The following is a 13,978-nucleotide window of genomic DNA, read 5'->3' as shown; positions in this document are numbered from 1 at the left end:
TTGTTCTGGGAGATATTCTTTGATGTTCCTATTTGTTGCAGTCAGCCTTCCACCCGGGGTCAGGGGGTCCTGTGCGCTAATTCCAGCCCTTTTCCCTGGAAAGAAAACTCACCAGTCCAGGTTCCTAATGTCAGTTTGTAGGGCTCCCTTGGTACTCTCAGGGCAGTGCAAGTTTGAGGTGGGGGCAGATGAAGTCTCGGAGATATCCTTTGATGTTCTTATTTTTGTAGTCAGGCGCCCACCTGGGGTCAGGGGACCGTGTGCGCCAATTCCAGACTTTTTCCCTGGGAAAGAAAGCTCACCCGTCCAGGTTCCTGATGTCAGTTTGTAGGTCTGCCTTGGCACGGGACGGGCAGCACAAGTTTGAGGTGGGGACAACTTCTTTCTGGGAGATATTCTTTGATGTTCCTATTTGTTGCAGTCAGACTCCCACCCGGGATCAGGGGACCTGAGCGCAAATTCCAGCCTTTTCCCTGGGAAAGGAAACATAGCAGTCCAGGTTCCTGATGTCAGTTTCTAGGGAACCATTGGGACTGCCAGGGCAGCGCAAGTTTGAGGTGGGGACAGCTTTGTTCTGGGATGCATCCTTCAATGTTTGGAGTTTTTGGAGTGAGGCGCCAGCTCAGGGCCAGGGGCCCCTGGGCACATTTCCCAGCCTTTTCCCTGGAAAGAAAACTCACCAGTCCAGGTCCCTGATGTCAGTTTGTAGGGCTCCCTTGGCACTGTACTGGCAGCACAAGTTTGAGGTGGGGACAGCTTTGTTCTGGGATGCATCCTTCGATGTTTGGAGTTTTTGGAGTGAGGCGCCAGCTCAGGGCCAGGGGCCCCTGGGCACATTTCCCAGCCTTTTCCCTGGAAAGAAAACTCACCAGTCCAGGTTCCTGATGTCAGTTTGTAGGGCTCCCTTGGGACTGTCAGGGCGGCGCAAGTTTGAGGTGGGGGCAGATGAAGTCTCGGAGATATCCTTTGATGTTCTTATTTTTGCAGTCAGGCGCCCAGCCGGGGTCAGGGGACCTGTGCGCCAATTCCAGACTTTTTCCCTGGGAAAGAAAGCTCACCAGTGCAGGTTCCTGATGTCAGTTTGTAGGTCTCCCTTGGCACGGGACGGGCAGCACAAGTTTGAGGTGGGGACAACTTCGTTCTGGGAGATATTCTTTGATGTTCCTATTTGTTGCAGGCAGACTCCCACCCGGGGTCAGGGGACCTGAGCGCAAATTCCAGCCTTTTCCCTGGGAAAGGAAACATAGCAGTCCAGGTTCCTGATGTTAGTTTCTAGGGAAGCATTGGGACTGTCAGGGCAGCGCAAGTTTGAGGTGGGGGCAGATGAAGTCACGGAGATATCCTTTGATGTTCTTATGAGTTGCAGTCAGGCGCCTGCCCAAGGCCAGGTGGACCTTTGCTCTAATTCCAGCCCTTTTCCCTGAAAAGGAAACTCACAAGTCCAGGTTCCTGATGTCTGTTTGTAGGGCTTCCTTGGGACTCTCAGGGCAGCGCAAGTTTGAGGTGGAGACAGCTTTGTTCTGGGATGCATTCTTCGATGTTTTGATTTTTTGCATTCAGGTGCCCACCCAGGGCCGGCGGCCCTTGGGCACATTTCCCAGCCTTTTCCCTGGAAAGAAAACTCACCAGTCCATGTTCCTAATGTCAGTTTGTAGGTGTCCCTTGGCACTGTACTGGCAACACAAGTTTGAGGTGGGGACAGCTTTGTTCTGGGATGCATCCTTCGATGTTTGGAGTTTTTGGAGTGAGGCGCCAGCTCAGGGCCAGGGGCCCCTGGGCACATTTCCCAGCCTTTTCCCTGGAAAGAAAACTCACCAGTCCAGGTTCCTGATGTCAGTTTGTAGGGCTCCCTTGGGACTCTCAGGGCAGCGCAAGTTTGAGGTGGGGGCAGATGAAGTCTCGGAGATATCCTTTGATGTTCTTATGAGTTGCAGTCAGGCGCCTGCCCAAGGCCAGGGGGACCTTTGCTCTAATTCCAGCCCTTTTCCCTGAAAAGGAAACTCACCAGTCCAGGTTCCTGATGTCAGTCTGTAGGGCTTCCTTGGGACTCTCAGGGCAGTGCAAGTTTGAGGTGGGGACAGCTTTGTTCTGGGATGCATCCTTCGATGTTTGTAGTTTTTGCATTCAGGTGCTAGCTCAGGGCCAGGGGCCCCTGGGCACATACTTTGGCCATTTTCCCAGGGAAAGAAAACTCACGAGTTCAGGTTCCTGATGTCAGTTTGTAGGTCTCCCTTGGCACTGTAGTGGCAGCACAAATTTGAGGTGGGGACAGCTTTGTTCTGGGAGATATTCTTTGATGTTCCTATTTGTTGCAGTCAGCCTTCCACCCGGGGTCAGGGGGTCCTGTGCGCTAATTCCAGCCCTTTTCCCTGGAAAGAAAACTCACCAGTCCAGGTTCCTAATGTCAGTTTGTAGGGCTCCCTTGGGACTCTCAGGGCAGTGCAAGTTTGAGGTGGGGGCAGATGAAGTCTCGGAGATATCCTTTGATGTTCTTATTTTTGTAGTCAGGCGCCCACCTGGGGTCAGGGGACCGTGTGCGCCAATTCCAGACTTTTTCCCTGGGAAAGAAAGCTCACCCGTCCAGGTTCCTGATGTCAGTTTGTAGGTCTGCCTTGGCACGGGACGGGCAGCACAAGTTTGAGGTGGGGACAACTTCTTTCTGGGAGATATTCTTTGATGTTCCTATTTGTTGCAGTCAGACTCCCACCCGGGATCAGGGGACCTGAGCGCAAATTCCAGCCTTTTCCCTGGGAAAGGAAACATAGCAGTCCAGGTTCCTGATGTCAGTTTCTAGGGAACCATTGGGACTGCCAGGGCAGCGCAAGTTTGAGGTGGGGACAGCTTTGTTCTGGGATGCATCCTTCGATGTTTTGACTTTTTGCATTCAGGTGCCCACCCAGGGCCGGGGGACCCTGGGCACATTTCCCAGACTTTTCCCTGGAAAGAAAACTCACCAGTCCAGGTTCCTGATGTCAGTTTCTAGGGAACCATTGGAACTGTCAGGGCAGCGCAAGTTTGAGGCGGGGACAGATTTGTTCTGGGATGCATCCTTCGATGTTTGGAGTTTTTGGAGTGAGGCGCCAGCTCAGGGCCAGGGGCCCCTGGGCATATTTCCCAGCCTTTTCCCTGGAAAAAAAACTCACCAGTCCAGGTTCCTGATGTCAGTTTGTAGGGCTCCCTTGGGACTCTCAGGACAGCGCAAGTTTGAGGTGGGGGCAGATGAAGTCTCGGAGATATCCTTTGATGTTCTTATTTTTGCAGTCAGGCGCCCAGCCGGGGTCAGGGGACCTGTGCGCCAATTCCAGACTTTTTCCCTGGGAAAGAAAGCTCACCCGTCCAGGTTCCTGATGTCAGTTTGTAGGTCTGCCTTGGCACGGGACGGGCAGCACAAGTTTGAGGTGGGGACAACTTCTTTCTGGGAGATATTCTTTGATGTTCCTATTTGTTGCAGTCAGACTCCCACCCGGGGTCAGGGGACCTGAGCGCAAATTCCAGCCTTTTCCCTGAAAAGGTAACATAGCAGTCCAGGTTCCTGATGTCAGTTTCTAGGGAAGCATTGGGACTGTCAGGGCAGCGCAAGTTTGAGGTGGGGACAGCTTTGTTCTGGGATGCATCCTTCGATGTTTTGATTTTTTGCATTCAGGTGCCCACCCAGGGCCGGGGGCCGCTGGGCACATTTCCCAGACTTTTCCCTGGAAAGAAAACTCACCAGGCCAGGTTGCTGATGTCAGTTTGTAGTTCTCCCTTGGCACTGTACTGGCAGCACAAATTTGAGGTGGGGACAGCTTTGTTCTGGGATGCATCCTTCGATATTTGGAGTTTTTGGAGTGAGGGGCCAGCTCAGGGCCTGGGGCACCTGGGCACATTTCCCAGCCTTTTCCCTGGAAAGAAAACTCACCAGTCCAGGTTCCTGATGTCAGTTTGTAGGGCTCCCTTGGGACTGTACTGGCAGCACAAGTTTGAGGTGGGGACAGCTTTGTTCTGGGATGCATCCTTCGATGTTTGGAGTTTTTGGAGTGAGGCGCCAGCTCAGGGCCAGGGGCCCCTGGGCACATTTCCCAGCCTTTTCGCTGGAAAGAAAACTCACCAGTCCAGGTTCCTGATGTCAGTTTGTAGGGCTCCCTTGGGACTGTCAGGGCGGCGCAAGTTTGAGGTGGGGGCAGATGAAGTCTCGGAGATATCCTTTGATGTTCTTATTTTTGCAGTCAGGCGCCCAGCCGGGGTCAGGGGACCTGTGCGCCAATTCCAGACTTTTTCCCTGGGAAAGAAAGCTCACCCGTCCAGGTTCCTGATGTCAGTTTGTAGGTCTCCCTTGGCACGGGACGGGCAGCACAAGTTTGAGGTGGGGACAACTTCGTTCTGGGAGATATTCTTTGATGTTCCTATTTGTTGCAGGCAGACTCCCACCCGGGGTCAGGGGACCTGAGCGCAAATTCCAGCCTTTTCCCTGGGAAAGGAAACATAGCAGTCCAGGTTCCTGATGTCAGTTTCTAGGGAAGCATTGGGACTGTCAGGGCAGCGCAAGTTTGAGGTGGGGGCAGATGAAGTCACGGAGATATCCTTTGATGTTCTTATGAGTTGCAGTCAGGCGCCTGCCCAAGGCCAGGTGGACCTTTGCTCTAATTCCAGCCCTTTTCCCTGAAAAGGAAACTCACAAGTCCAGGTTCCTGATGTCTGTTTGTAGGGCTTCCTTGGGACTCTCAGGGCAGCGCAAGTTTGAGGTGGAGACAGCTTTGTTCTGGGATGCATCCTTCGATGTTTTGATTTTTTGCATTCAGGTGCCCACCCAGGGCCGGCGGCCCTTGGGCACATTTCCCAGCCTTTTCCCTGGAAAGAAAACTCACCAGTCCATGTTCCTAATGTCAGTTTGTAGGTCTCCCTTGGCACTGTACTGGCAACACAAGTTTGAGGTGGGGACAGCTTTGTTCTGGGATGCATCCTTCGATGTTTGGAGTTTTTGGAGTGAGGCGCCAGCTCAGGGCCAGGGGCCCCTGGGCATATTTCCCAGCCTTTTCCCTGGAAAGAAAACTCACCAGTCCAGGTTCCTGATGTCAGTTTGTAGGGCTCCCTTGGGACTCTCAGGGCAGCGCAAGTTTGAGGTGGGGGCAGATGAAGTCTCGGAGATATCCTTTGATGTTCTTATGAGTTGCAGTCAGACGCCTGCCCAAGGCCAGGGGGACCTTTGCTCTAATTCCAGCCCTTTTCCCTGAAAAGGAAACTCACCAGTCCAGGATCCTGATGTCAGTTTGTAGGGCTCCCTTGGGACTCTCAGGGCAGCACAAGTTACATTTTGGGGCAGATGAAGTCCCGGAGATATCCTTTGATGTTCTTATGTGTTGCAGTCAGGTGCCTGCCCAAGGCCAGGGGGACCTTTGTTCTAATTCCAGCCTTTTTCCCTGAAAAGGAAACTCACCAGGCCAGGTTCCTGATGTCAGTTTCTAGGGAACCATTGGAACTGTCAGGGCAGCGCAAGTTTGAGGCGGGGACAGCTTTGTTCTGGGATGCATCCTTTGATGTTTGGAGTTTCTGGAGTGAGGTGCCAGCTCAGGGCCTGGGGCACCTGGGCATATTTTCCAGCCTTTTCCCTGGAAAGAAAACTCACCAGTCCAGGTTCCTGATATCAGTTTGTAGGGCTCCCTTGGGACTCTCAGGGCAGCGCAAGTTTGAGGTGGGGGCAGATGAAGTCTCGGAGATATCCTTTGATGTTCTTATGAGTTGCAGTCAGGCGCCTGCCCAAGGCCAGGGGGACCTTTGCTCTAATTCCAGCCCTTTTCCCTGAAAAGGAAACTCACCAGTCCAGGTTCCTGATGTCAGTTTGTAGGGCTCCCTTGGGACTCTCAGGACAGCGCAAGTTTGAGGTGGGGACAGCTTTGTTCTGGGATGCATCCTTCGATGTTTGTAGTTTTTGCATTCAGGTGCTAGCTCAGGGCCAGGGGCCCCTGGGCACATACTTTGGCCATTTTCCCGGGGAAAGAAAACTCACGAGTTCAGGTTCCTGATGTCAGTTTGTAGGTCTCCCTTGGCACTGTAGTGGCAGCACAAATTTGAGGTGGGGACAGCTTTGTTCTGGGAGATATTCTTTGATGTTCCTATTTGTTGCAGTCAGCCTTCCACCCGGGGTCAGGGGGTCCTGTGCGCTAATTCCAGCCCTTTTCCCTGGAAAGAAAACTCACCAGTCCAGGTTCCTAATGTCAGTTTGTAGGGCTCCCTTGGGACTCTCAGGGCAGTGCAAGTTTGAGGTGGGGGCAGATGAAGTCTCGGAGATATCCTTTGATGTTCTTATTTTTGCAGTCAGGCGCCCACCCGGGGTCAGGGGACCGTGTGCGCCAATTCCAGACTTTTTCCCTGGGAAAGAAAGCTCACCAGTCCAAGTTCCTGATGTCAGTTTGTAGGTCTGCCTTGGCACGGGACGGGCAGCACAAGTTTGAGGTGGGGACAACTTCGTTCTGGGGGATATTCTTTGATGTTCCTATTTGTTGCAGTCAGACTCCTACCCGGGGTCAGGGGACCTGAGCGCAAATTCCAGCCTTTTCCCTGAAAAGGTAACATAGCAGTCCAGGTTCCTGATGTCAGTTTCTAGGGAACCATTGGGACTGCCAGGGCAGCGCAAGTTTGAGGTGGGGACAGCTTTGTTCTGGGATGCATCCTTCGATGTTTTGACTTTTTGCATTCAGGTGCCCACCCAGGGCCGGGGGACCCTGGGCACATTTCCCAGACTTTTCCCTGGAAAGAAAACTCACCAGTCCAGGTTCCTGATGTCAGTTTCTAGGGAACCATTGGAACTGTCAGGGCAGCGCAAGTTTGAGGCGGGGACAGATTTGTTCTGGGATGCATCCTTCGATGTTTGGAGTTTTTGGAGTGAGGCGCCAGCTCAGGGCCAGGGGCCCCTGGGCATATTTCCCAGCCTTTTCCCTGGAAAGAAAACTCACCAGTCCAGGTTCCTGATGTCAGTTTGTAGGGCTCCCTTGGGACTCTCAGGACAGCGCAAGTTTGAGGTGGGGGCAGATGAAGTCTCGGAGATATCCTTTGATCTTCTTATTTTTGCAGTCAGGCGCCCAGCCGGGGTCAGGGGACCTGTGCGCCAATTCCAGACTTTTTCCCTGGGAAAGAAAGCTCACCCGTCCAGGTTCCTGATGTCAGTTTGTAGGTCTGCCTTGGCACGGGACGGGAAGCACAAGTTTGAGGTGGGGACAACTTCTTTCTGGGAGATATTCTTTGATGTTCCTATTTGTTGCAGGCAGACTCCCACCCGGGGTCAGGGGACCTGAGCGCAAATTCCAGCCTTTTCCCTGAAAAGGTAACATAGCAGTCCAGGTTCCTGATGTCAGTTTCTAGGGAAGCATTGGGACTGTCAGGGCAGCGCAAGTTTGAGGTGGGGACAGCTTTGTTCTGGGATGCATCCTTCGATGTTTTGATTTTTTGCATTCAGGTGCCCACCCAGGGCCGGGGGCCCCTGGGCACATTTCCCAGACTTTTCCCTGGAAAGAAAACTCACCAGGCCAGGTTGCTGATGTCAGTTTGTAGGTCTCCCTTGGCACTGTACTGGCAGCACAAATTTGAGGTGGGGACAGCTTTGTTCTGGGATGCATCCTTCGATATTTGGAGTTTTTGGAGTGAGGGGCCAGCTCAGGGCCTGGGGCACCTGGGCACATTTCCCAGCCTTTTCCCTGGAAAGAAAACTCACCAGTCCAGGTTCCTGATGTCAGTTTGTAGGGCTCCCTTGGGACTCTCAGGGCAGCACAAGTTTGAGGTGGGGACAGCTTTGTTCTGGGATGCATCCTTCAATGTTTGGAGTTTTTGGAGTGAGGCGCCAGCTCAGGGCCAGGGGCCCCTGGGCACATTTCCCAGCCTTTTCCCTGGAAAGAAAACTCACCAGTCCAGGTCCCTGATGTCAGTTTGTAGGGCTCCCTTGGCACTGTACTGGCAGCACAAGTTTGACGTGGGGACAGCTTTGTTCTGGGATGCATCCTTCGATGTTTGGAGTTTTTGGAGTGAGGCGCCAGCTCAGGGCCAGGGGCCCCTGGGCATATTTCCCAGCCTTTTCCCTGGAAAGAAAACTCACCAGTCCAGGTTCCTGATGTCAGTTTGTAGGGCCCCCTTGGGACTGTCAGGGCGGCGCAAGTTTGAGGTGGGGGCAGATGAAGTCTCGGAGATATCCTTTGATGTTCTTATTTTTGCAGTCAGGCGCCCAGCCGGGGTCAGGGGACCTGTGCGCCAATTCCAGACTTTTTCCCTGGGAAAGAAAGCTCACCAGTGCAGGTTCCTGATGTCAGTTTGTAGGTCTCCCTTGGCACGGGACGGGCAGCACAAGTTTGAGGTGGGGACAACTTCTTTCTGGGAGATATTCTTTGATGTTCCTATTTGTTGCAGGCAGACTCCCACCCGGGGTCAGGGGACCTGAGCGCAAATTCCAGCCTTTTCCCTGGGAAAGGAAACATAGCAGTCCAGGTTCCTGATGTCAGTTTCTAGGGAAGCATTGGGATTGTCAGGGCAGCGCAAGTTTGAGGTGGGGGCAGATGAAGTCACGGAGATATCCTTTGATGTTCTTATGAGTTGCAGTCAGGCGCCTGCCCAAGGCCAGGTGGACCTTTGCTCTAATTCCAGCCCTTTTCCCTGAAAAGGAAACTCACCAGTCCAGGTCCCTGATGTCAGTTTGTAGGGCTCCCTTGGGACTGTCAGGGCAGCACAAGTTTGAGGCCGGGACAGCTTTGTTCTGGGATGCATCCTTTGATGTTTGGAGGTTTTGGAGTGAGGTGCCAGCTCAGGGCCTGGGGCACCTGGGCACATTTCATAGCCTTTTCCCTGGAAAGAAAACTCACCAGTCCAGGTTCCTGATGTCAGTTTGTAGGGCTCCCTTGGGACTCTCAGGGCAGCACAAGTTTGAGGTGGGGGCAGATGAAGTCTCGGGGATATCCTTTGATGTTCTTATGAGTTGCAGTGAGGCGCCTGCCCAAGGCCAGTGGGACCTTTGCTCTAATTCCAGCCCTTTTCCCTGAAAAGGAAACACACAAGTCCAGGTTCCTGATGTCTGTTTGTAGGGCTTCCTTGGGACTCTCAGGGCAGCGCAAGTTTGAGGTGGAGATAGCTTTGTTCTGGGATGCATCCTTCGATGTTTTGATTTTTTGCATTCACGTGCCCACCCAGGGCCAGGGGCCCCTGGGCACATTTCCCAGCCTTTTCCCTGGAAAGAAAACTCACCAGTCCATGTTCCTAATGTCAGTTTGTAGGTCGCCCTTGGCACTGTACTGGCAACACAAGTTTGAGGTGGGGACAGCTTTGTTCTGGGATGCATCTTTCGATGTTTTGACTTTTTGCATTCAGGTGCCCACCCAGGGCCGGGGGACCCTGGGCACATTTCCCAGACTTTTCCCTGGAAAGAAAACTCACCAGTCCAGGTTCCTGATGTCAGTTTCTAGGGAACCATTGGAACTGTCAGGGCAGCGCAAGTTTGAGGCGGGGACAGATTTGTTCTGGGATGCATCCTTCGATGTTTGGAGTTTTTGGAGTGAGGCGCCAGCTCAGGGCCAGGGGCCCCTGGGCATATTTCCTAGCCTTTTCCCTGGAAAGAAAACTCACCAGTCCAGGTTCCTGATGTCAGTTTGTAGGGCTCCCTTGGGACTCTCAGGGCAGCGCAAGTTTGAGGTGGGGGCAGATGAAGTCTCGGAGATATCCTTTGATGTTCTTATGAGTTGCAGTCAGGCGCCTGCCCAAGGCCAGGGGGACCTTTGCTCTAATTACAGCCCTTTTCCCTGAAAAGGAAACTCACCAGTCCAGGATCCTGATGTCAGTTTGTAGGGCTCCCTTGGGACTCTCAGGGCAGCACAAGTTACATTTTGGGGCAGATGAAGTCCCGGAGATATCCTTTGATGTTCTTATGAGTTGCAGTCAGGTGCCTGCCCAAGGCCAGGGGGACCTTTGTTCTAATTCCAGCCTTTTTCCCTGAAAAGGAAACTCACCAGGCCTGGTTCTTGATGTCAGTTTCTAGGGAACCATTGGAACTGTCAGGGCAGCGCAAGTTTGAGGCGGGGACAGCTTTGTTCTGGGATGCATCCTTTGATGTTTGGAGTTTCTGGAGTGAGGTGCCAGCTCAGGGCCTGGGGCACCTGGGCATATTTTCCAGCCTTTTCCCTGGAAAGAAAACTCACCAGTCCAGGTTCCTGATATCAGTTTGTAGGGCTCCCTTGGGACTCTCAGGGCAGCGCAAGTTTGAGGTGGGGGCAGATGAAGTCTCGGAGATATCCTTTGATGTTCTTATGAGTTGCAGTCAGGCGCCTGCCCAAGGCCAGGGGGACCTTTGCTCTAATTCCAGCCCTTTTCCCTGAAAAGGAAACTCACCAGTCCAGGTTCCTGATGTCAGTTTGTAGGGCTCCCTTGGGACTGTCAGGGCAGCACAAGTTTGAGGCCGGGACAGCTTTGTTCTGGGATGCATCCTTCGATGTTTGGAGTTTTTGGAGTGAGGCGCCAGCTCAGGGCCAGGGGCCCCTGGGCACATTTCCCAGCCTTTTCCCTGGAAAGAAAACTCACCAGTCCAGGTTCCTGATGTCAGTTTGTAGGGCCCCCTTGGGACTGTCAGGGCGGCGCAAGTTTGAGGTGGGGGCAGATGAAGTCTCGGAGATATCCTTTGATGTTCTTATTTTTGCAGTCAGGCGCCCAGCCGGGGTCAGGGGACCTGTGCGCCAATTCCAGACTTTTTCCCTGGGAAAGAAAGCTCACCAGTGCAGGTTCCTGATGTCAGTTTGTAGGTCTCCCTTGGCACGGGACGGGCAGCACAAGTTTGAGGTGGGGACAACTTCTTTCTGGGAGATATTCTTTGATGTTCCTATTTGTTGCAGGCAGACTCCCACCCGGGGTCAGGGGACCTGAGCGCAAATTCCAGCCTTTTCCCTGGGAAAGGAAACATAGCAGTCCAGGTTCCTGATGTCAGTTTCTAGGGAAGAATTGGGACTGTCAGGGCAGCGCAAGTTTGAGGTGGGGGCAGATGAAGTCTCGGAGATATCCTTTGATGTTCTTATGAGTTGCAGTCAGGCGCCTGCCCAAGGCCAGGTGGACCTTTGCTCTAATTCCAGCCCTTTTCCCTGAAAAGGAAACTCACCAGTCCAGGTTCCTGATGTCAGTTCGTAGGGCTCCCTTGGGACTCTCAGGGCAGCACAAGTTTGAGGTGGAGACAGCTTTGTTCTGGGATGCATCCTTCGATGTTTTGATTTTTTGCATTCACGTGCCCACCCAGGGCCGGGGGCCCTTGGGCACATATTCCAGCCTTTTCCCTGGAAAGAAAACTCACCAGTCCATGTTCCTAATGTCAGTTTGTAGGTCGCCCTTGGCACTGTACTGGCAACACAAGTTTGAGGTGGGGACAGCTTTGTTCTGGGATGCATCTTTCGATGTTTTGACTTTTTGCATTCAGGTGCCCACCCAGGGCCGGGGGACCCTGGGCACATTTCCCAGACTTTTCCCTGGAAAGAAAACTCACCAGTCCAGGTTCCTGATGTCAGTTTCTAGGGAACCATTGGAACTGTCAGGGCAGCGCAAGTTTGAGGCGGGGACAGATTTGTTCTGGGATGCATCCTTCGATGTTTGGAGTTTTTGGAGTGAGGCGCCAGCTCAGGGCCAGGGGCCCCTGGGCATATTTCCCAGCCTTTTCCCTGGAAAGAAAACTCACCAGTCCAGGTTCCTGATGTCAGTTTGTAGGGCTCCCTTGGGACTCTCAGGGCAGCGCAAGTTTGAGGTGGGGGCAGATGAAGTCTCGGAGATATCCTTTGATGTTCTTATGAGTTGCAGTCAGGCGCCTGCCCAAGGCCAGGGGGACCTTTGCTCTAATTCCAGCCCTTTTCCCTGAAAAGGAAACTCACCAGTCCAGGTTCCTGATGTCAGTTTGTAGGGCTCCCTTGGGACTGTCAGGGCAGCACAAGTTTGAGGCCGGGACAGCTTTGTTCTGGGATGCATCCTTCGATGTTTGGAGTTTTTGGAGTGAGGCGCCAGCTCAGGGCCAGGGGCCCCTGGGCACATTTCCCAGCCTTTTCCCTGGAAAGAAAACTCACCAGTCCAGGTTCCTGATGTCAGTTTGTAGGGCCCCCTTGGGACTGTCAGGGCGGCGCAAGTTTGAGGTGGGGGCAGATGAAGTCTCGGAGATATCCTTTGATGTTCTTATTTTTGCAGTCAGGCGCCCAGCCGGGGTCAGGGGACCTGTGCGCCAATTCCAGACTTTTTCCCTGGGAAAGAAAGCTCACCAGTGCAGGTTCCTGATGTCAGTTTGTAGGTCTCCCTTGGCACGGGACGGGCAGCACAAGTTTGAGGTGGGGACAACTTCTTTCTGGGAGATATTCTTTGATGTTCCTATTTGTTGCAGGCAGACTCCCACCCGGGGTCAGGGGACCTGAGCGCAAATTCCAGCCTTTTCCCTGGGAAAGGAAACATAGCAGTCCAGGTTCCTGATGTCAGTTTCTAGGGAAGCATTGGGACTGTCAGGGCAGCGCAAGTTTGAGGTGGGGGCAGATGAAGTCTCGGAGATATCCTTTGATGTTCTTATGAGTTGCAGTGAGGCGCCTGCCCAAGGCCAGGTGGACCTTTGCTCTAATTCCAGCCCTTTTCCCTGAAAAGGAAACTCACCAGTCCAGGTTCCTGATGTCAGTTCGTAGGGCTCCCTTGGGACTCTCAGGGCAGCACAAGTTTGAGGTGGAGACAGCTTTGTTCTGGGATGCATCCTTCGATGTTTTGATTTTTTGCATTCACGTGCCCACCCAGGGCCGGGGGCCCTTGGGCACATATTCCAGCCTTTTCCCTGGAAAGAAAACTCACCAGTCCATGTTCCTAATGTCAGTTTGTAGGTCGCCCTTGGCACTGTACTGGCAACACAAGTTTGAGGTGGGGACAGCTTTGTTCTGGGATGCATCTTTCGATGTTTTGACTTTTTGCATTCAGGTGCCCACCCAGGGCCGGGGGACCCTGGGCACATTTCCCAGACTTTTCCCTGGAAAGAAAACTCACCAGTCCAGGTTCCTGATGTCAGTTTCTAGGGAACCATTGGAACTGTCAGGGCAGCGCAAGTTTGAGGCGGGGACAGATTTGTTCTGGGATGCATCCTTCGATGTTTGGAGTTTTTGGAGTGAGGCGCCAGCTCAGGGCCAGGGGCCCCTGGGCATATTTCCCAGCCTTTTCCCTGGAAAGAAAACTCACCAGTCCAGGTTCCTGATGTCAGTTTGTAGGGCTCCCTTGGGACTCTCAGGGCAGCGCAAGTTTGAGGTGGGGGCAGATGAAGTCTCGGAGATATCCTTTGATGTTCTTATGAGTTGCAGTCAGGCGCCTGCCCAAGGCCAGGGGGACCTTTGCTCTAATTCCAGCCCTTTTCCCTGAAAAGGAAACTCACCAGTCCAGGATCCTGATGTCAGTTTGTAGGGCTCCCTTGGGACTCTCAGGGCAGCACAAGTTACATTTTGGGGCAGATGAAGTCCCGGAGATATCCTTTGATGTTCTTATGTGTTGCAGTCAGGTGCCTGCCCAAGGCCAGGGGGACCTTTGTTCTAATTCCAGCCTTTTTCCCTGAAAAGGAAACTCACCAGGCCAGGTTCCTGATGTCAGTTTCTAGGGAACCATTGGAACTGTCAGGGCAGCGCAAGTTTGAGGCGGGGACAGCTTTGTTCTGGGATGCATCCTTTGATGTTTGGAGTTTCTGGAGTGAGGTGCCAGCTCAGGGCCTGGGGCACCTGGGCATATTTTCCAGCCTTTTCCCTGGAAAGAAAACTCACCAGTCCAGGTTCCTGATATCAGTTTGTAGGGCTCCCTTGGGACTCTCAGGGCAGCGCAAGTTTGAGGTGGGGGCAGATGAAGTCTCGGAGATATCCTTTGATGTTCTTATGAGTTGCATTCAGGCGCCTGCCTAAGGCCAGGGGGACCTTTGCTCTAATTCCAGCCCTTTTCCCTGAAAAGGAAACTCACCAGTCCAGGTTCCTGATGTCAGTCTGTAGGGCTTCCTTGGGACTCT

The sequence above is a fragment of the Lonchura striata genome, chromosome 4 (assembly GCF_050655825.1).
Source record: "Lonchura striata isolate lonStrDom1 chromosome 4, ASM5065582v1, whole genome shotgun sequence".
Classification (NCBI taxonomy): domain Eukaryota; kingdom Metazoa; phylum Chordata; class Aves; order Passeriformes; family Estrildidae; genus Lonchura; species Lonchura striata.
The sequence above is the reverse complement of the archived record's forward strand: the minus strand, read 5'-3'. Positions refer to the sequence as shown.